Genomic DNA, 20,693 nt, shown 5'->3' on the forward strand with positions numbered 1-20,693 from the left:
CCCACTATCCTGCCAGACCTAGAAAAGGCTGCTGGGGGGCAGCAAGGCAAGTGAGGCAGCTGAAGGGGATGGAAGGGATGTACGCCCACACTTTCTTTACCTTGGCTCTCTGGGTGGAGAGCCAGGGCAGTAGAGCACCTGGCAGAGGCATGTACTCATGCCTCCTTCTCTGGTGCCTTGGCTCTCTCAGCTGAGAAAGCCATAACAGCAGAGAAGAAGGGTTCCTACATGGCAGGAAGTTGGACTGGATTGGCCCTTGTGGTCTTTTCCAACTCCACAATGCAATGATTCTAAGGGACAGGCATCAGCAGCAGTGCTGCATGCCAACACCGCACCGCGGACAGAGGGCCCAACCAGGTGTCATCCCCTCTCTGAGATGTCACCCAGTGCAGTCCGCACCCTCTACACCCCTCCAGTGATGTCTCTAGTTATTTCCTATTCTTCTAATAGCTATGGCTACCCTTGCCAGTGTGAAAACTGGCCTATATTAAATACTTTACAAAGTATCTCAATTGTTATTCAGATCAGTTTTCTATATTTGCTTTGTTGCAGGCTCTAACAGGCCTCAGAGAAAAAGCGTTTTCTATCATGTAAAGGAATTTTCAGGTGCATGGGCTCAGAGAAGATACTTCCTACACCTGGGATCCTCTTGCTTCAAGATTCTAGAGTTACAGGATTAAATCTGAAAGCAATGACTGTGCTTATGGAAGAGCTGGCAGAAAAACTGGGCTATGGAACAAGGACAGAGTTCCTTGAAAACTCCTAGTGCCCACAGAATGAAGCTGGCAATAATCTGTTCATGGGAATTGTGGTTTGGTGTCACCAGGTGAAACCTTATGTTTTTATAAGGCAAGCCCTGAGAAAACAAACACTGTTGCTATGTGATTAAAATAAAAGCCATAGCAACACAGTTGGGCATGAGAGATAAAGGGACTGTGGGCTCTAATTTCACCAACAGGTTTAACAGGATTCAGAACTTTAAGGCCACTAGGCACATAAAGTACCGCTCTTGCCTTGGAAGAGGTCTCATCACACCTAATCTTATTCACTTGTCATTGTTTGAAATTCGTTTGAAGAGTTTAAAAAGTTCATATTTTCTGTACCTGCTTCTTAACAGGGTGTCTTCCATTTTCTCCATCCCCTCTCACCCTTCCAGCACGAGAGGCAATTAACAAAATAATGATAAGAGGTAAAAAAATGATGAATTTGTCCACACTATTTGAAAGAAGTGGGAAGAAAAGTTGGCTAAATGCCCACAAAATATATTCCTTGAGGATGATGGGATTTCATATTGCTTTATGAAAGTTGGCAGCAATGCTGGTGGTGGCAACTTCAGTGAATCTTGGCAATGGTCACAGCTAGGGGTGCAACTTCTCACTCTTGACCTACACCTCAGTAACAAAGCACACATTTTGTGTGAATGAAAGACCCTATGCTCAGTCCTTTGCACTTCCAGGTAAGTTTTCATATGTGAAGTAGATAGCAACAAACCCAGTCAAATCTCAAAAGAAAGCAGTGTGCTAAGAGATTCTGGAAAAAGTCCAGGAAGCTAACCATTTGTCAGTCAGAGTAGACTTTACTACAAGGGTTGGAATCTCACAGAATCATAGGGTTGGAAAAAACCACAAGGACCACTGAGTCCAACCCCCTGCTATGCAGGAACTCACAATCAAAGCATCCTTGACAGATGGCCTCTGTTTAAAGACCTCCAAAGGCTGGATGGCCATCTGTCAGGGATGCTTTGATTGTGATTTCCTGCATGGCAGGGGGTTGGATTCGATCACCCTTGTGGTCTCCTCCAACTCTATGATTCTATGACATACCACCCTTGTATTAAAGTCTACTCTGTCTAGCAAATGGTTAGCTAGATTTTTTGGACTGTACACCCCATAATCCTTCACTGTCAGGTTAGGCTGGCTAGGATGGATGAGAACTGTAGACTAAAAGCATCTGGAAGGACACAGTTGCCCACTTCTGGTTAGTATGTGTATAGGAGACTACCAATGAATACTAGGTGCTGTAGGCTATATTTCAGAGGAAGGAAATGGCAGAACCATCTCTGAGTGTTCCTTGCCTAAGATAATCCTATGAAATTCATGGGGTCACCAAAAATTGACAGGTGACTTCAAAGCATATACACACAAACAACTGTGTGCACTAGTTTCAGCCCATGAACTTCAAATCTACAAGCACCAGGCAATTTAGGATTGTTGTTTTACCATGTCTGGTGTTTATTTTGATTAAACTATCCAGAGCTTCAGTTAAAACATTCAGCAAATATGGAAACATGGATAAATATTAAATCCCTTAAGAGTTGTCTAAAATTACAGCTTCGGTTCAAAAATAATGACTCAAACATACATTTCAATACTAGCTGAGGAAAGGTCTATTTTGCATACTGTATCCATTTTTTAAATAAAAATTGAAGTCTACCATGTACCTAAATGTAGCACAGAAGGGAAAAGATGCTTCATTTCCATCAAAGTGTGAAAATCATTGCAGTACACCAGTGCACTCCTAAGTGCCATGCAGGATGCAACAGCAAATGGTGTTGAACACAGTGACAAAGTGACTGATACCTCTCCCGTTATTTGGCACCTAGAGTCCTTAACATTCATTTATTACAATGCCCAGAGTAAAGCAATCGGCAATCTGAAACATTATGAATAAAGCCGTGGCAAACAAGGTCTGACTATTGCAAGAGATTTGGAGACACTCCAAGTCTACTGGCACCTTGCTGGGTTTTAAGTACTGGGCAATTCCCTGTTATACTGGAAAGTTTGGTATCTCAGGAATGGGGGAGTGTTGCTCAATGAACAACACAGTTTGTCCTGGTGAGTGATTCCTATCAAGTTACCTCTTTTAATTAAAGAAACAGAAGAAAACAATACCTTTCATCATTCCTTTTTAAGTTGACCAGGTGACTCACTCAGTCACCTGGCAAGAGGTGTGGATAACTGCAGCAAATATACATCAAGAATGGTATACGGAGGAAGAGTGTATGGCGTAAATCCTCCAGATGACCTCCAGATGCTTTAGACTGTCATTACCACCAGCCCAGTCACTTTGTTGGGAAAAGGCTAGTGAAAAAAACTTTTAAAAAACCCTTTTACTTCAAGGTTTGTCATGGCTTGCTGAGTGCCATCTGTGGCGTTTGCTAAGATGAGAATTAAAGTGAAGCTACTAATTAGATGGGCAGGGAGCTGGCAATTCCAACTACTAGGTCGAGTGTCCCAACATTCTTTTGGGTAACATTTTGCAATTCTGAGCCCTGTTTCTCTGTAGTGATTTTGTCTATTTGTCTGGATATTTAGGGTTTGGCAGCATGGTGTAGTGGTTTGAGGGTTGGACTACAACTCTGGAGACCAAGGTCTGAATCCTTATTTGAGCATGGAAAACTACTGGGTGATCTTAAGCAAATCACAATCCTTCAGCCTGAGAGAAAGGTAAGGGCATAGAACAACAGCAACCATGAGCCCTATGAAATTCATGGGATCGCTATAAGTCAACAGATGACTTGAAGGCACATGCATGCACATGAATGCATGCAAACTCAGAGCATGTGCCAAGGATGCTCTAAGGATTCTTCGGCACAATCTCAGTTCTTGCAGCAGTCATGCTAGTTGGGGGGGGGGGGGGGAGAGGAGAGGCAACATACTACTTTCAAGCCAGCCATCAAAGCACCTCTCTGAATGGCTGCTGCTCCAATCACACTCTTTTCCTGACACTTCCTTAACCTTGACTCCTTGCTTTATGCCCTACCCAGCATGCTTTCAGGGGTATTTTTTGTTTCTGGTCCCCCCCCCCCCCCACACACACACTTTCTTGTGAAATTCTGGAGCTCTGCTGCTGTGACTGAAATCTTAAAAAGTAAAAAATAAATAGGAAAAAATAAATAAAGGTATTCAGGGTGCTTGTGAACAGGAAGGGGGAGGGAGGACAGGGGGAAGGAGGGAACACTGACTCACATGACTGGCAATCGTGCAACTGCCCTGGAGCAACATTTCACACCTGGAGACATGTGCAATTGCCGGGTCATTCATGGACTTCCCCTGGCCATGAAAAGGGACAGGGGACTCACGCGTCAGAGGCAGTGCCATGCGATGACTAGCACCAAAGCTACTTGTATCATGGTGTAGTTGCAGTTTTTAAAAAACATTAAAAATAGTAATGTGCTAAGTCTGACAGCCAAGGCTGCCAGTACAACTGTTTCTGCTCAGATTTACAAGATATCACTTTGGCTTCAGAACCTATGGATAAAAAGCAGATGTTTCACAAAGTACACAGTGACGTTAATAATAATAATAAAAATAGCAGCAATGCAAGATTGGTACCCAGGAACAATCTACTGTAAAACAGACTAAAACTGCAAAATTACAGAATGCCACAAGTTGCCACCTACAGCTCCCAGCCTAGAGCATTCTAATGTATCACCAATAATCTACATACAACGAATTCTGGAGACTAATGATCACCTCTCAAAGCTTCTGTGTAGCAGGCTTTTACTTCCACACAGACAGCTCCCCAGCCTTAAACAACTTCTATAACAGGCCACATAATATGGAAGGAAATATAGGGACTACTAGACCAGATGCCAACTCTGTCCCCATATGTATGCTGGCAGCAGCAAAGTAGGCCCTAGTAACACCACCCACAACACCAGAGTGCTTTTACTTGCTCATCCTTCAATGTGACATATGCCATCTGCTGTCACCAATGTCTCTTCTAAATATACATGAGACAAATAGGACTGTTTCTATGGGCATAAATGTGACATCATAAAAAGCAATATCTAAAAAACAGTTACAGAGAATGTCAACCTTCTTGGACATTCATCTTTGGATTTATAGTTCGTCATGGCACAAGAGCTCTCTGACACAGAAGGCTAGCTAACTACAAACCCCAGAATTCCATAGCATTGAGCCATGTCAAAGTGGTGTCAAACTCCCTTATTTCTGTAGTGTGGATGCAGCCTCAGATCTACAAATGGGACTTTGAAAACAATAAAATTTCAAGAAAAGACTGAAGAAAGAAAGAGCTGAATTGAATTTGTTCACAAGTCACCTGCTGATTTATTGTTCACAAATTCCAATCCATTAGTAGAAAGATGAACAGATACACACTGGTTTCTCGGCATACTACACACACATATATACACACAGAGAGACACACAGAAACAAAATATATGGGCTTCTATTAGAATTACACATACAACAAAATAATTATCCTCAAAAAATTCTCCTGCTACAATAGTAAACAGCAGTAATGCATTGCTTTAACATCTTGAGACTAACTTGACAAACCTGTTATCATTTTACAGAGCTCTTTGAAGATTTCTGGCTAGTGATGCAATTTGCATCACACTATATTGCATTACACTTGGTTCCCACACCCACAACCATGTGCCTACTTAGATGACTGTGGCATTAATACTGTATTCCTTCAATGTATCTGAAGAAACAGATAGATATTCACAAAACGTTGTGCTAAAATAAATCAGTTTGTTTCAAAGGTGCTGCTAGCGGCTACATTCCTTCTCTCCCATCTTCTCTTCTCTTTCCATAAATTGTTAGTTTTCCCTCACAGACCTTGTGCCAAACACATGTATATTGGGGGCAGGGCTGCCAAAAGCAGGTCATTCTTCCTCTCTTCAATTGAGTATATATTTAGAGACAAACATATGAATACTTCTTTGCTGAGCAGCAGACCCATCTCTCTCATTTGGCTTCATATTATCAAAAGAAACTACAACCAAATCTCTTTCCTCTTGGCTCTTTCCATTCTTTCTAATCCAGGGGCACACCAGAAAAAGAAAACCCACTGTATTTTTCTAGCCAACACTAAGTGCTCTTTGGAAATTACATTTCTTACATAATTGCCAGAGGCCTTTTTCCTCTTTACTTTATGCAAGCACCTAAACGAATAACAGCCTAGCAATGCATTCAACTACTTTCTCTTTCCTTTTGCTGGTTTCACTTCATCCATGACATTATTCACCTTGAATATAAAAGTATTACTGAGATTCAGCTGCTATAGAAAACCACTCCTGCTCAATCATTAGATCAAAAAAGTTTAACATTATGTGACAAAGTAAATATTCTTTAACATAACAAGGGAGACATTACAAAATAACTTGCTGGGGATGGCATTTGCAGCAGCATCCTGTAGAATGGGTAATATGTACCTCAGCCTTAACAGCTTAAAAACTCAGCTTCGTGTAAAATAAAACTTTTTCCAGGATGGCGGTGATATCTAGTAAATTTAGACATAGAGTATAATTTCATGAAGTTGGAGAGACATAGCAGCAAGTGTACTCTTTCATTAGGCAAAGGAATACAATTTCAATCTGTGATATATTGTGCCAAGTGAGGAAAAATGTCTTGAGAAGGAAGTGGTGTGTGTCCTGAAAAAAAGCAAAATCACGTTGTGCATTCTCTCTCTGAGTGAACCATTTCTAGTGTCTGATGATTCCAGGATATCATTTGGAGGCACATCATGGAACATCCTAGTTGAAGCTAAGCACAGTTAGTTTGGTCAGTGCTGAGATGGAAGGCTGTCTATGTAAGCCACCTTGCATTCTCCAAGGAAGAACATTATAATATAATATAATATAATATAATATAATATAATATAATAAATATAATAAGCTGTCAGGTAACATTCTGGAAATGCTCATATAGCCTTCTTTCATTTAGCGCAGAACATGCACCATTCAGGCTTGCAGGAATGTCCTTTGCATGCTAACATTATTCATTCCACTTATCTCCTGTCACACAGTAAATGTGAGGTAACTTACCCCCAGTCACTCTATTTCCATGGAGATATGGGCTTCTGCCTGTCTTCCAAACATCTGGTGGGCTAGTGGGAAAGCCAGTTCTTCTGGAAGAATGACTCTCCCTGCATGTCCCCTTTGCCAGCAGAAACTGGAATGCTGGGAAAGAAGGCATGCATGGAGAGTCATGCCAGCTTGCCTTCTTTTCCAGTACAAACACTGAGAACAGTGGAGGGTCAAATTTCTTATACCTTATCTCAGGAATACTGAGCAGCAACTCACAGACACAGGCAAGATTAAAGGCTCCACTCCGTACCAGGGATCTGCAGCAGAAATGGTATGTGTGTCTGTATGTGCACCCATATGTGTACATCATAAACTCCCACTTAACTAATCATATAGCTCACCAGAGTGCTAGAAATAGCAGTAGTAGCTATTGTTAACTTTTGAAATACATTTCTTACAAGTTCCTTCCTTGGAGATCTTTAAACAGAGGCGGGATGGCTATCTGTTGGGGATGCTTTGACTGAGAGTTCCTGCATGGTCTCTTCCAACTCTATGATTCTAAGTTAAAATGATTAAAATAAATAAATGCCACATTAAAATAGAATTAAATTATTCACAATATTAAAAGAATTTAAAATATGGACTTGCAAAAGATAAAAGGCAGTTAAAAACAGCAGGATTTTAAACAATATAACACCCTCTTAAAAGCCCTTTCTTTTAAAGACATCAATTCTAGAAGCCTGTCAGAATAATAATAATAATAATAATAAGTCTTCACCTGCCAATGGAAGGAAAGAAATGAGGGAGCCACTCAAGACCCTAGGAATTCCAGAGCCTACGGGCAGAATTTTAGAATTGAAAGCAACCTCAAGGACCATCTAGTTCACCCTCCAGGCATGCAGGGTACAAACTAAAGCACCCTGGAAAGACGCCCATCCAACCTCTGTTTAAAGACCTCCAAAGATGGAGAGCCCACCACCATCTAAGACAGCCTATTCCACTTTTAATATATCTTACAGTTAAAAAAAAAGTTCTTCTAATGCTTAGATGGGATTTCTTTTCTTGTAATTTGAATCCACTGCTTCATGTTCTAGTCTCTGGAGCAGCAGAAAACAAGCTGGCTTCAATTGCTACATGAAATTCCTTTAGATATTAAAGATCGCGATCATATCATCTCTCAGTCTTCTCTTTTCTAAGCTAAATATATTCAGCTTCCTCATTCCTCATAAGGCTTGGCTAGCCACTGGGAAGGTCCTATCTTGTGTCTCCATCATGTATACCATGAAGAAGGTGGGACTGGAAGAAGGGCCTTTCCTAAAAATCTCAAGGTCTGGGCAGGCTCATATGGGGAGATATACTTTGAATTGCATCTAGAAATGGACAGGCAAAAGTTGTCTAGCCATTGATTCAGAAGTTACCATTTGGAAGTTTTCAGGAAAGTTTTGTAATATAACCTATTAGGGCACCTTTATTCTTTATATTGTTAGGTTGAAAAAATGTCTAGGGCTTAAAAAGCAATGAAAGCCTCATTATTTCCACAAAATTATGAAGCAAGTTTGATCATTCAGAAGCTTTTATTCCAAAGGCCACTATTCTACAGAATTCAAGCACTATTTCTGAACAGCATGAACTAGGCAAGGGTTTGGTTCTTTTGAGTGGCTAAATTTTTCTCATCCATTGGTTTTGCTGCCACAACAACTAAACAGAAAATAAGTGACTTGTGCTCATTTAATGGACTCCAAATTGGGAGCCTGCCTGCCTGCGCCATTTCCAACAAGGCAAAAGAGGAGGTGTGAGGCGAGGGAGAAGTTTCTGCTGTATACATGCCAAGTCATGGCTGTGAAAAGAAAGATACTCTTCTAAGTAGTTTGTCTGCAGTCTAGCTTGTCATAATGTCCCATTTCTAATACTGCTCTAATAAAAGGCTGATGCACAAATATACACCCATCCTCTGACTGCAGAAATACAGAGAATCATCAACACTGACATGAGACATCATAGATGAATCACCACATACTAAATGTTTATATCCCACAGTAAACTCAAACACAGTTTTTTTTTTAAAAAAGTGAATTTGAATGACATATTTTATGGTGTGAGCTTGTACGTTTTTGTACTGTTTACAAACTGATGAGGGTTGGGCCTTTAAATGCTGTGTGATTTGGATTTTAAGGTTTTGTACATAAATGTTTTAATATATTTTAATATTTTTAATGTTTAATGTTTTTAACTTCCTAAATTGTTTTTAAAATTTTATCTTTATACTTTTTAATGATTTTATATTGTTTTAAACATGTTAGCCATTTTGAGCCCCTAAATCAGAAGAAAGGTTGGCTATGAACAATGATGATTATTGATATATGGACGTTTGTTTCAGTAATGTAAAATGTGCATATGTGCATATAAGGTATATACACGTACGTTCTTAACGTTTCAGTGGATCATATGCTGTATTGTACAGGGAAGGAGCTCCAAACTTTGGAAGAAGCCACTAAGAAGGCCCTCTCCCTTGTTGCCACCAAATGAGCCTGAGAGCATGGTGAGACAGACAGAAGGGCATCTCCAGATGATGTTAGAGCTCTAACTGGCTCATAAAGGCAGATATGGTTCTTCAAATAACCTGGACCCAATCCATATAGGGCTTTATGGGTCAAAACCAGCATTTTGAATTGTGCCTAGAAATGGACTGGTAACCAACAGAACTGTTGGACAGTGGATTTGTGTGGTCCCTGTAGCCAGCACCAGTTAACAACCTGGCTGCAGGTCTTTGGGCCAACTGAAGTTTCAGAGCATTTTCCAAAGGCAGCCCTACAGCATGTACAGTGCATTACAGAAAACTAAAGGGGATGTAAACAAGGCATGTATCACTATGTATTTACATGATTCTTATAATGTGGACTGCTGTTTTTACCCATTGTATTTATCCCAAACATGACATACATAGCCATATTGCTTTGAGGAAACCATTTAGCCTTTCAGATATCTACAGGGAGCTGTTTGAAGATACTTCAAGATAGATAGCTGCTTTACAATAGTTAAGCATCTCCCTGGTCTTTCCAATCCATGCATTAAGCTCTTTAAACCTGGTATTCAGTGTTGTTCTATTAACAAATACCTTCCTTATATTTAAGAAAAAGAAAATTGTAAAAAAAGCATGCCACTAAGCAAATCCAAGACACATTTTGGCTCGAAGCCAGTGTAACATCACAGCAAGGAACACCCATTGTTTAAAAGATACATGCTGGCATGAACAGGATTTCAACATTTTATTGATTTCAAACACCTAAAACAACTTTACATCATCATTAAACCCTGACCGCTTTGTAAATGAGCACAAACGTTGCAGACGAGTTGTATAAAGAGATTATTCCCAAATGCTCCATTCTAGATTCTTAAAACACAGCAAATATTGTTGTTGCTGAAAAAGCCTGTTTAAAGCAGTATTTGCACTTAAAGATGTCTAGGTTTAAGGGGGAGCTCCTTTCATTGTTCCCACAAACAGACTGATGCAAACAACAATTTCCAAAACAAATTCACACTATTTTTACTCAAGATTCCAATGGCCCTGAGAAGGGTAAGCTGCAAAGCTTGCACCACATATAAATCCCAATACAGCATATGATCCACTCAAATGTTAAGAACTTTTAAAATCCCATAGATTTCAACAGGTGTGTCAAATACAAGTTTCCATCACTCCTACTGGGGAAAAAAAGATACTGAAAGTCCTTAACTGACACTGAGGGAAAAAAATAACTTAAAAAAAGTAACTTCCATGAGCTCTATTGGTGAATCCAAAGCTTCCATTCTATACTCATCCAACCTGTTACAACAGGGAGGGAATTGTGAATAATACAGATTGTTCAGAAGATCACATATCAGATAAAGTGGAAGGTACTATTTGTACCATAGCTTTCCAAAGCCGAGGCATGTTGAAAAAGGTAAAAGTAGTCACTTGACAGGAATGTCTCATCGTAACTCATCTCCATTACTAAGCCAAACAGCCAGTATTGTCCAAGGACTGCTTTGGTGGTCATGTGGCCAGCATGACTGCACCAAACACTTGTTATCTTCCCATTGAGAAGTGGTACCTATCAATTTACTTGCATTTGCATGCTTTCAAACTGCTAGGTTGGCAGAAACTGGAACTAGTGATGGGAGCTCACCCCATCATGCAACACCTGGGCCTCGAAGTGCCAACCTTCTCATCTTCCAATCGGCAGAACTGGCAACTTAACCACTAAGCCACCACATCCCGCTAGGCATGTTTACAGCCTGGGAAATTATTAATAACTTAAAGTAATGTAAAAATGAAATGTTAGTGCATTTCTTTTACTGCCTTTATTCATAGTCACCGCATGACCATGAGGAGATGAGGCCTAACCTGTCTATCCACATCAACCCTTGCTCAACAGCAACACCTCAGGTAAGATGCAGACTGGTGGTTCTAACACTCCTCTTTAATTCCCCTGCATAACTTTGCATCATTTAAGTCTTTTGAAGAAGCCAGTGGTTTTCAAACATCAACATGACCTACAGTTATCACTACAATGTGTATTTGGGATTGTTTTTTTATGGGCAACACAGTCACCACTGCATTTTTAAAATAAAGTTCACTCTTAAGTTCCCCCCAAAAAAGAAAGAAAGAAAGAAAGAAAGGAAGGAAGGAAGGAAGGAAGGAAGGAAGGAAGGAGGGAGGGAGCTGACCATGATGAAAAGAAAGACTAAAGTCACTTTGACCATGACTCTGTCAAGATCAGACTTAGAAATCAATTACATCTACAAGTTGATTATCCCTTATCTGGCATTCCAAAATCTGAAATACTTCCAAATCTAAAACTTTTTCCATGGGTGGCTGAGATATCAAAACCATTGTATTCTGATGGTTCTGTGTACACAAACTTTGTTTCATGCACAAAATTATTTAAAATGGTATTTAAAATTACCTTCTGAGGAAGTAGACTGAAGTCTATGAAAGCTCATACTGCCAATTTCTTTCTTTCAGTTACTCTCAAAGGTGCTACAAGATCTCTCTACATACTTCAGGCTAAATGTGTAAAATGTATACAAAACATGCATGGATGTCATGTTTCAATTAAGGTCCACTCTCTAAGATATCTCATTCTGTATGTGCAAATATTCCAAAATATGAAAAAAATCCAAAATACTTCAGATAAGGAGGTTCCATCTGTATAACATTTATATCTCATTTTCCTCCAAGAAGCTCAAAGGCATTGCCATCCTCACCGATTTTATCCTTGTAAAAATTTGATAAGCTAGTCTGAGAGATTGCTGTAGCCCCAGTGAGCTTCATGGCTGAGAGAAGATCTGAACCTGGGACTGCTCAATTTTAGTTTGACAAGCGGTTGTACACAGAAAGGCTCTACAGTCAGATCTTGTTTCTATATGTTGAGCAGGCTCTTGGGAGGAGAACAAAATATTTGTAACTGCTCAAGAAAGCTAAATCCCTCTCATAAGAAGAGCAATGTTTGATCAGATCAAAGAGGCATTTAATCCAGCACTATAATACACACAGTGGCCAACCAGTTGCCTCTGGGAAGCCCACCAACAGAACATGAGAACAGTTGTACCCTCTGTCTCATCTCACCTCTCTCTGTAATGGATATACAAAGGAATATTGCCTCTGATGCAGGAGATGATGTATAATCATCTTGACTATTAGCAATATATGATCCTAACCTTGATAAATATCTTATGCTCTTTTAAAGCCATGTAAATTGGCAGAATCCCAAATTCTAAAAAGTGAGGTGGAAACTGCAATAAGAGAAAATGGGAAAAATAAATCACCAGGAACAGATGATATTCCAATTGAGCTGCTAGAATTCACACAGAAAACATCATCTCTGGTGTCAACTGATATATGTCAACAAATATGGCAAACAAAATGATGGCCAACAGACTGGAAACAATCAATATACATCCCCACCCACAAAATACTGCTTTTAGACACAATAGACCTATGGCTATAGCGCCATAGCATTAATTTCCCACGCAAGCAAAGTTATGCTCAAAATTCTGTAACACAGGTGCCAATAATACATGGAGAGAGAAATCCCAGAGGTGCAAGTGGGGTTCAGGAAAGGAAGAACTACTAGGGAGCACATTGCAAACATATGATGGCTAATGGAGCATACCAAGGAATTCCAGAAAAAAAAATCAGTATGTGCTTTACAGACTATAGCAGACTATTCAAATGCAAAGATAATGAAAAGCTATGGATGGCTCTTTAAAAAATGGGAATGCCACTACATTTGATTATCCTGAGGAAAAATCTGTATTTAGGACAAGAGGTTACTGTTAGAACAGAAGATGGAGAAACAGAATGGTTATCAGTTGGTAAAGGGGTCAGGCAAGGCTGCATTCTATCATGCTAATTATTCAACTTGTATGCAAAAAATATCATATGAAGAGCAGATTTTGGCTTGGAAAAAGGAGTGGGGATAGGAGGAAATAATATCAATACTCTAAGTTATGCAGGTGACACCATACTACTAGCAAAAAAATTAACAGATTTGGAACAATTATTAAAGAATGCCAAAGAAGAAAGTGCAAAGGTGGGCTTACTTCTAAACATTAAAAAAACCCCAAACAAAAATAATGACCATGGAGGATCTTGACAAATTCAGCCTAGACAATGAGGAAATTGTAATAGGAAAAGAGTTTCCGTACTTTGGATCAAACATTGATCAGGATGGAGACTGCAGTCAAGAAATCAGAAGAAGATTAGCAATGGTAAGGGCAGCTATGAAAAAACTAGAAAAGATCCTAAAAAGTGCAATTGAGCATTAATGTTAGAATTGTCCAAGCCATTGTATTCCCATCACCATGCATGGATATGAAGAAAGCAGTACGAAGAAAATCAACTCATTTGAGTTGCAGTGCTGGAGAAGAATGCTGAGGATATACCATGGACAGCCAAAAAGACAAACAAATGGGTCCTAGAACAGATCAAGCTTAAACTCTCCCCGGAAGCCAAGATGACCAAACTGAGGCTCTTGTACTTTGGCTACATCATGAGAAGGCATGACTCATTAGAAAAGACAGTAATGCTAGGGAAGGAAGAAGGCAATAGAAAAAGAGGAAGATCACATGCCAGATGGATAGACTCAATCCGGGAGCTTATGGGCCTGAGCAGAGAGGTTGAGAACAGGGGGTCTTTATGAGTAGAGGTAGATCTGAAGGCAATTAGCCACAAACTGTGTATTTGCTACAGATTTCTATGGTTGGATTAAAAAGGAGTAGAACTATTTAAATAACTTTTGAACACTCAGAATTATCATATCTTTAAAATGAAAGTAGAAAATAAACAATGTGCCTCTGTTTATAATTTTCTAAAGAAGCAAAATCATGAAGTGATTGTGGCTTTCCTTTCAAGTAGTTTCTACAGAATGCATTGCAAATCACATCATGTTTAGTAGCCAATTCCGCTAAGCCTTTCCAGTACAGACATGTTTAATATTCTGTTAGATAGGATCAAGTTTTCCATATTGTACCACTCACTCCCCTGAGGTGTTCATGTGAAACTGTTGAGTAAAATGAACATCTGCATTTTATTCACTAATAAGCAATCATAATTTCTACTTTTCTCAAATCAGCAATTTAATTGTTTGGAATATTAATACCTTAAAAACAACAACACCTACAGCTTCCCTTATTATCCCTATACTTAATGGAATATTTATGAATTATGGAAATATAGGCATGTTTCTATAAAATCAGTAACAGTAGCTCTAGAAGGATTAACCCTGTCTGTCAACAACAAGAAAAATGCTCCCCACCCTTGCAAAATAAATCAGGAGGCAGAAACAAATAAAATTTCAGGGAAAAACCAGGTGTGAATTTTTGATAGGACTGCAAGCTCAATTTTTGTACTGAACACAAATTCCTGGAAGAGTACTGGCTCAATGACACTCCTTATTATTCCTACAGTTATAGTCTGAAACTAGGTTTTAAATGCCTTAAGTCTTTTGGATAACACAATCAGAGAAAAGGAACCATTCAAAGAACAAAACCAAAACCAAACCTAAACCCAATATACATATTTTTTAAAAAAAACAAAAACGTTTGTGTGTATTATTCCATCTGATAAAATCTTATAATAAAAATGTTTCCGCCTGTCTTCATCTCCTAAGATGAGGGTTGCCATACGTCAGGACCGCCAAACAGGGACAAATGTAGGACAACATTTTCAAATGTAGGATACATTTTTTGTGTCCTACATTTGAATAGGAGCCTCGCTGAGGGGAGGCTTTCCCTCCCAGCCTGGGCTCTGGCTTTGCCGCAGCAGCAGCGGAGCCCAAGCAGAGAGGGAATCCTCCCTTCAGGGAGGCTTTCCCTCCCAGCCTGGACCCCGGCCTCGCTGTGGCGGCGGCAGAGCCCAAGCGGGGAGGGAATCCTCCCTTCAGGGAGGCTTTCCCTCCCGGCCTGGGCCCCGGCCTTGCTGCGGCAGTGGCGGAGCCCAAGCGGGGAGGGAATCCTCCCCTCAGCCCGGGGAAATCCCGGGGTCAGGGGCAAACCGAGGTGGGACCATGCAGACCCGCCCAAAACTGGGAAAGTCCCGCCCACAGGTGGGATATGGCAACCCTACCTAAGATACATTTTTATCTCTGCCTCTGCACCAGTCTGCAGTAGACAACCATTACAGAGGCCACCAGTATATCCATGAAAGACCTGTTTGCCACTAGCAGTGTCTTCAAAAGTTGTAGGCCCAAATGGGGAATTCAAAGTAGATTCCTCTTTATGGGATATTCTCCCCCTACACACACACACTCCTGATATATCCCCAATTCTGGCTGATATAAGCTAGTAGATTTCATAGCCACTTTCCAAGTAGAATTACTGTTACACTACTACAACTATGCCATTAGAGCTCTTTCCTTAAAAATTTAACTTCCCCCAAAAATAATGCTGGAAATTTTGAAGGTAAATTGCAAAAGCCAGTTTTTAGAACAGCACACAGTAGAGAGTGTTCCTTTTTAATACTAATCTTTGGTCAGTTTATGGAAAGTGCCGAAGTATGGCTCAATAAAACACAAAATGTGCAAATACACAATCTGACAGGTCTGATTGGATTGTTAATCTGTACCCACCCTGGTGAGACACGGTCATCTTCCCTTATATATAATAAACCCTTCAAATTTATTTCATAGACTTTGGTGTTGTCCCCCCCCCCCCCCACAAAACTCAGAGAAATCTTGTATTGTCAAGGTATTTAAAAATCCCATGTATATGGAATTTGAAAATGTTTTTAAAACTATATTTTTTTAAAAAATCCAAAAAGAAAACTTTGATTTTGCCATTTTATATAAGAAACATCAGTTTACCACCTCACTGTATATAATGGAGCTTGAGTGTCCTCAGATTTTCATTTCCATAGAGGGTCCTGGAACTAAACCCTGACAGATACCAAGGGCCCACTGCGATAATAATAATTACAGAATCATGGCATTGAAAAAGACCACAAGGGACATCTTGCCATGCAGGAACTCACAATCAAAGCACCCTTGACAGATGGTCATCCAGCATCTATTTAAAAACCTACAAAGAAGATTCCACCATACTCTGAGGCAGTGTGTTCCACTGTCAAACAGCTCTTAATATCGGGAAGTTCCTCCTAATGTTTAGGTGGAATTTCTTTTCTTGTAGCTTATATCCATTATTCCAGGTCTTAGTCTCTGGAGGAGCAGAAAACAAGCCTCAATATGACACCCCATCAAATACTTAAACACGGCTGTCATATCACCTCTTCACTGTCTCTTCTCCAGGCTAAACATACTCAGCTCTATCATCTATGATAATTACAAATGAGTAACCTAGAGTTATACACTCACAACTGTTATGTATTCTTGATCCCTACATAGCCCCTAGTTTAAAAATCCCTAGTTTAGGAGATATAGAGAGAATGTGAAAAGCCCACAGTCACCATTGCAACTATCATACTCTATCCCCATTAAAGCTGCTGAAACACAATAGCGATGTTAACCTTGTAAACGACCTACTGGACATTAACTACCAGGGACAAGATACTAGATTAAGAATGCTTACAATTTCTTCTGTGCTATCCAGCACTGTGCAGACATAGAAACATTGTTTTATATGTGAACAATGGGAGAGAATATGTAGTAGGCAAAATGCCAGCTATGTGGTCTATTAAGAATTCAATTTTTTTTCTTTGCCTCTCTAGTAAAAGCAGAGAAGTGCAACCTGCAAGCTGTGCAAATCCTTTAAAATCTAAAAATAGAACATTTACACTATCACTTGCCAGATTTTAGACATTACACTGGACTCAATGGATTTGCTGAGGAGATTCTTCTAAAAGGGCATTCTGCAACCCAATAATATGATGCCTTTCTACAGTTTCAGCCATTTCCCAGTTCAAGACTTCTTGACGGTCACATTTCCTTCCTCACTGTAGGCCAACTATCTGTTGCTGTGGCAACCAGTAACATTTCACATACCACAAGCACGATATCATGTATAAACCCCAGCCGAACAGGAAATGCCACACTACGCTTTTCAAAGCCACCTTCATTTAAAGGAGGAAAAAAGGAGGAAAAAACACAACCCCCAACATACTCTGAGTTCAGAAGAAAATATCACTTGCTCATGCGCAACTTGCTACTGATGTGTTTATGATCAACATTTTTATCTATGGATCGCAGACCATGCCTTTTATTCCTTCAAAATACAGTCAGTCCTTGGCATCCACAGATTTTTTTTTATCCATGGATTCAAGCATCCACAATTTGAAAATATTTTTTAAAATATAGAAATTCCAAAAAGCGAACCTTGATTTTGCCATTTCATAGAAGGGAAACCATTTTACTGTGTTATTGTATTAAATGGGACTTGAGCATCCATGGATTTTGGTATCCACAGAGGCTAGTAGAACCAAACCCCAGTGGTTACCAAGGACCAACTGTATGTGCTTCACAAAAACAAAACAAAAAACTGTGGGTTTTTCGGGCAATGTGGCTGTGTTCTAGAAGAGTTTATTCCTGACATTTCGCCAGCATCTGTGGCTGGCATTTCTCTGAAATCTAGGTCCTTCAGCACAACTCTGCCATAGAGTTATGCTGAAGAAAAGGCATTTGTAGGTCCTCCAGCATGATTGTATGATCAACTTCTGACAGATATTGACCACAGAGTTGCACTGGGGGACCTGGAGATTCCAAGAGAGGTGTTGTCTTAGGTAAAAAGAATAGTGGGTTTCTAAAAAAAATAATTGAGGTTTTCCCACATTCACAGGGTTCCTTCACCCCAACCCCAGCGAATGTAGAGGGATCATTGTACATTCCTTTTTGGACATGACAAAGGGGAGTATTCTCTTGCCCTTCTGCTCAGTTCCTCAAACTCTTCCCCAGCAGATGCAAGCCCAGGAATGGGCAGCTGCTGCTTCTGTTTACCAATGAGGAGAGCAAGGAGTAGATGGGAGGCAATTCAAACTGATTTGGGCTCTTGGGAGGAAGAAACAGAGGATAACTCCATTTCTGAGTGCACTTTTTCTCTCTCTCTCTCCAACAGCTGTTTCTTCACAGTCAGAATCACCTATTCCTCCCCACTGGTAAGCAACAGCAGTAGCTCCTCCTGGGTTTTGACAGCTGCCATGGATGGGAGGAGGACACCAAACTGTGTAGATAGTACTACTCTCTAATGTAAGGTCTTGGCTATTGTGCATTAACTAATACAAAAGGAAGCCTGTAGTTAAGGTTTTGGATGTGAGCAGTCAACTATTTTTCATACATCCTGAGCAATCCTTTGTATTTTTGTTTAATTCCTCTCTATCAATGTTTCCACTTTTATCAGCCAATTTGTACCCAAACCTACTATTTTAGACTTTAGGCTGATTTCTCAAATTGTTTTTGGGTTTTCATAGAGCAAAGGAGAATGTATTGGGAGTTTTGAATGTGAACTGCACGTTTCTTTCTGATTATGGGCCAGAAGTCTTTATTTCTCTTTTCTCTTTCATAAAGTATATCCTGAGAAATGGATGGAAATTACTGGAATGACAAGAAGGCAGAGAAGAAGACCACAGCAGAGCAAAGGCTCCCCAGGGAAGCAATAAGACACTGATATTGCTTCACTGCTGAACAACCTATTCCTCTATCTTGTGGCATGTTGTTTCTTTAAAATAATGTACTGGTCATATATGTAAGATTCAGATTATTGCACCGTATTGTAGATGTGGGTTGGTGTGGGTCTGGGTTTTGCTTCACATGTACAGATTGAGATTTTTATTTCTCACATCCTTCCTGTGTGTGCTTTCCCCTTCTGACTTTACTCATTCCTTTTCAGTTGCTGGTTGAGTAAGAAATAGGGTTTCACAAATCCAAAAAGTCATGCAGCTGTTTCTCTGTCTCTCAAGATCAAAACATGCATGGGAAAGGGAGACAGTGAGAAATGAAACTCGATTTTTTTACTAGTATTCTACTAAGTATTTGTGCAGCAAAGTACAGTAATGTAGAATTAAAGAGGTTAGAATTAAAATAAATATCTTCTTTTAAATGTAAATGTAAACAACCAAATGTAAGTTTTTTAAAAAACGTTTTAGTGTAAAGGTAATATAGTGATATTTTTTCACTAAATTTCTGGTGTCTACACTGGTATGAAACTGAAAGCACAGTTTGTTGGAACATCTTCACCAACACCAATTTGCCTGAGCACTGAGGTTTTCATTCTTCTATATGTATTTATCCTTTGAAGTACAGAGTATAGTGATTAGGAAAAATGCCTCTTTGGTTGTAGTGTTCTCTACCCATTAAAATTATTCCTAATTGCCTTTCACCCATCATTTTATATCACACATCATTTTATATCCCCAAATGGGGACAAAAAATAAAAATAGAAATACATATAGTTACAAATATTTTAAAAAAACTGAAATTAAAACAATATTAATAATAATACAGTAATAGAATTAGGTCATCTGATTAAACACATGGATTATTGCATCAATAATGCTGTCAATAGTCAATAATGCTGTTTACAATCAGATGGAGAATACATTTCACAGATCTAAAATATTTTATTGTACTATTGAAAAAAATTGAAGAAATGTGTCTCACCAATAATCTAAAACAAATGCAGATTCACTGATTTATTTAAACTGGCCATTGCATACAGTTTTTCTTATAAGTATGAATTAAGGATAATAAATATCTTTTAAAAAAGCACTGTGTATATAAATATATTGGAAGAGGAGCCTGTGCAACAAAAAATTATTAACCATGAAAGGATGATATTCTGTAATTGTATATAACCAGTAGAGGAAAAACAAAAATTCTAGGGCATTATGTAACCAACAGTAGTTTTATAACAGAAACAGATAAGCAATATTAACATACGTATGTCAGTTACTACCTTGTAATGATATCCTTTAGTACATCATATATCTTGGACATTCAGATATATTTACTATGTCACAAGATAGAAATATTTGCTTTTGCAAATAACTGTGAGGGGAGGGGATTATTTTAATATATGATGGATTTATAGCACTAATGCCCAACAGCACCTGGACCTTTTAAAGAGTCTAGTATTTTAAAAACTATAGCAGTAGTAGTAGTAGGAGAAGTAGTAATAAAACAATCTCCTATAATTCTATGGTTTCTCTTATTGAAACTGTTTTTGTTCATTGTGTCTGGTAAAATAATTTTTATAAAGCTGCAGTGTCAACTACAGCCATGTCAAAATGGCAGAATACTGATGACTTGTGACAGGAGGCATTTGTAACTAAGCTCTTTTTTATAAAAAGCAGTACAGTATTTCTTTGTGTGAAGAAGCTGAGAAGTAATAAAAAAACTCATTCTGTTCTGTATGTGCTGCCAAGCAAAATGATCCCAAGAACATGCTCTCTATTCTTTTACCGAAGGAAATCACATTAAGAGAAACCCAGCAC

At 39.2% G+C, this 20,693-nt stretch overlaps 1 protein-coding gene and 1 long non-coding RNA gene across 4 annotated transcripts in view; one reads left to right on the forward strand and one right to left on the reverse strand.

Moving 5' to 3' along the window:
• Positions 1 to 20,693, reverse strand: part of FOXN3 (forkhead box N3) — a 170,432-nt gene that overhangs the window by 49,052 nt on the left and 100,687 nt on the right. The window lies entirely within an intron of this gene.
• LOC149315031 (uncharacterized) lies at positions 3,367 to 18,934 on the forward strand. The gene is made up of 4 exons (XR_016281018.1): positions 3,367 to 3,446; positions 11,127 to 11,201; positions 18,320 to 18,359; positions 18,769 to 18,934. It is a non-coding gene; the product is annotated as an uncharacterized LOC149315031 (long non-coding RNA).

This window comes from Sceloporus occidentalis, unplaced genomic scaffold (genome assembly GCF_023333645.1).
Source record: "Sceloporus occidentalis isolate IW3139 unplaced genomic scaffold, rSceOcc1.0.p SCAF_4, whole genome shotgun sequence".
NCBI lineage: Eukaryota > Metazoa > Chordata > Lepidosauria > Squamata > Phrynosomatidae > Sceloporus > Sceloporus occidentalis.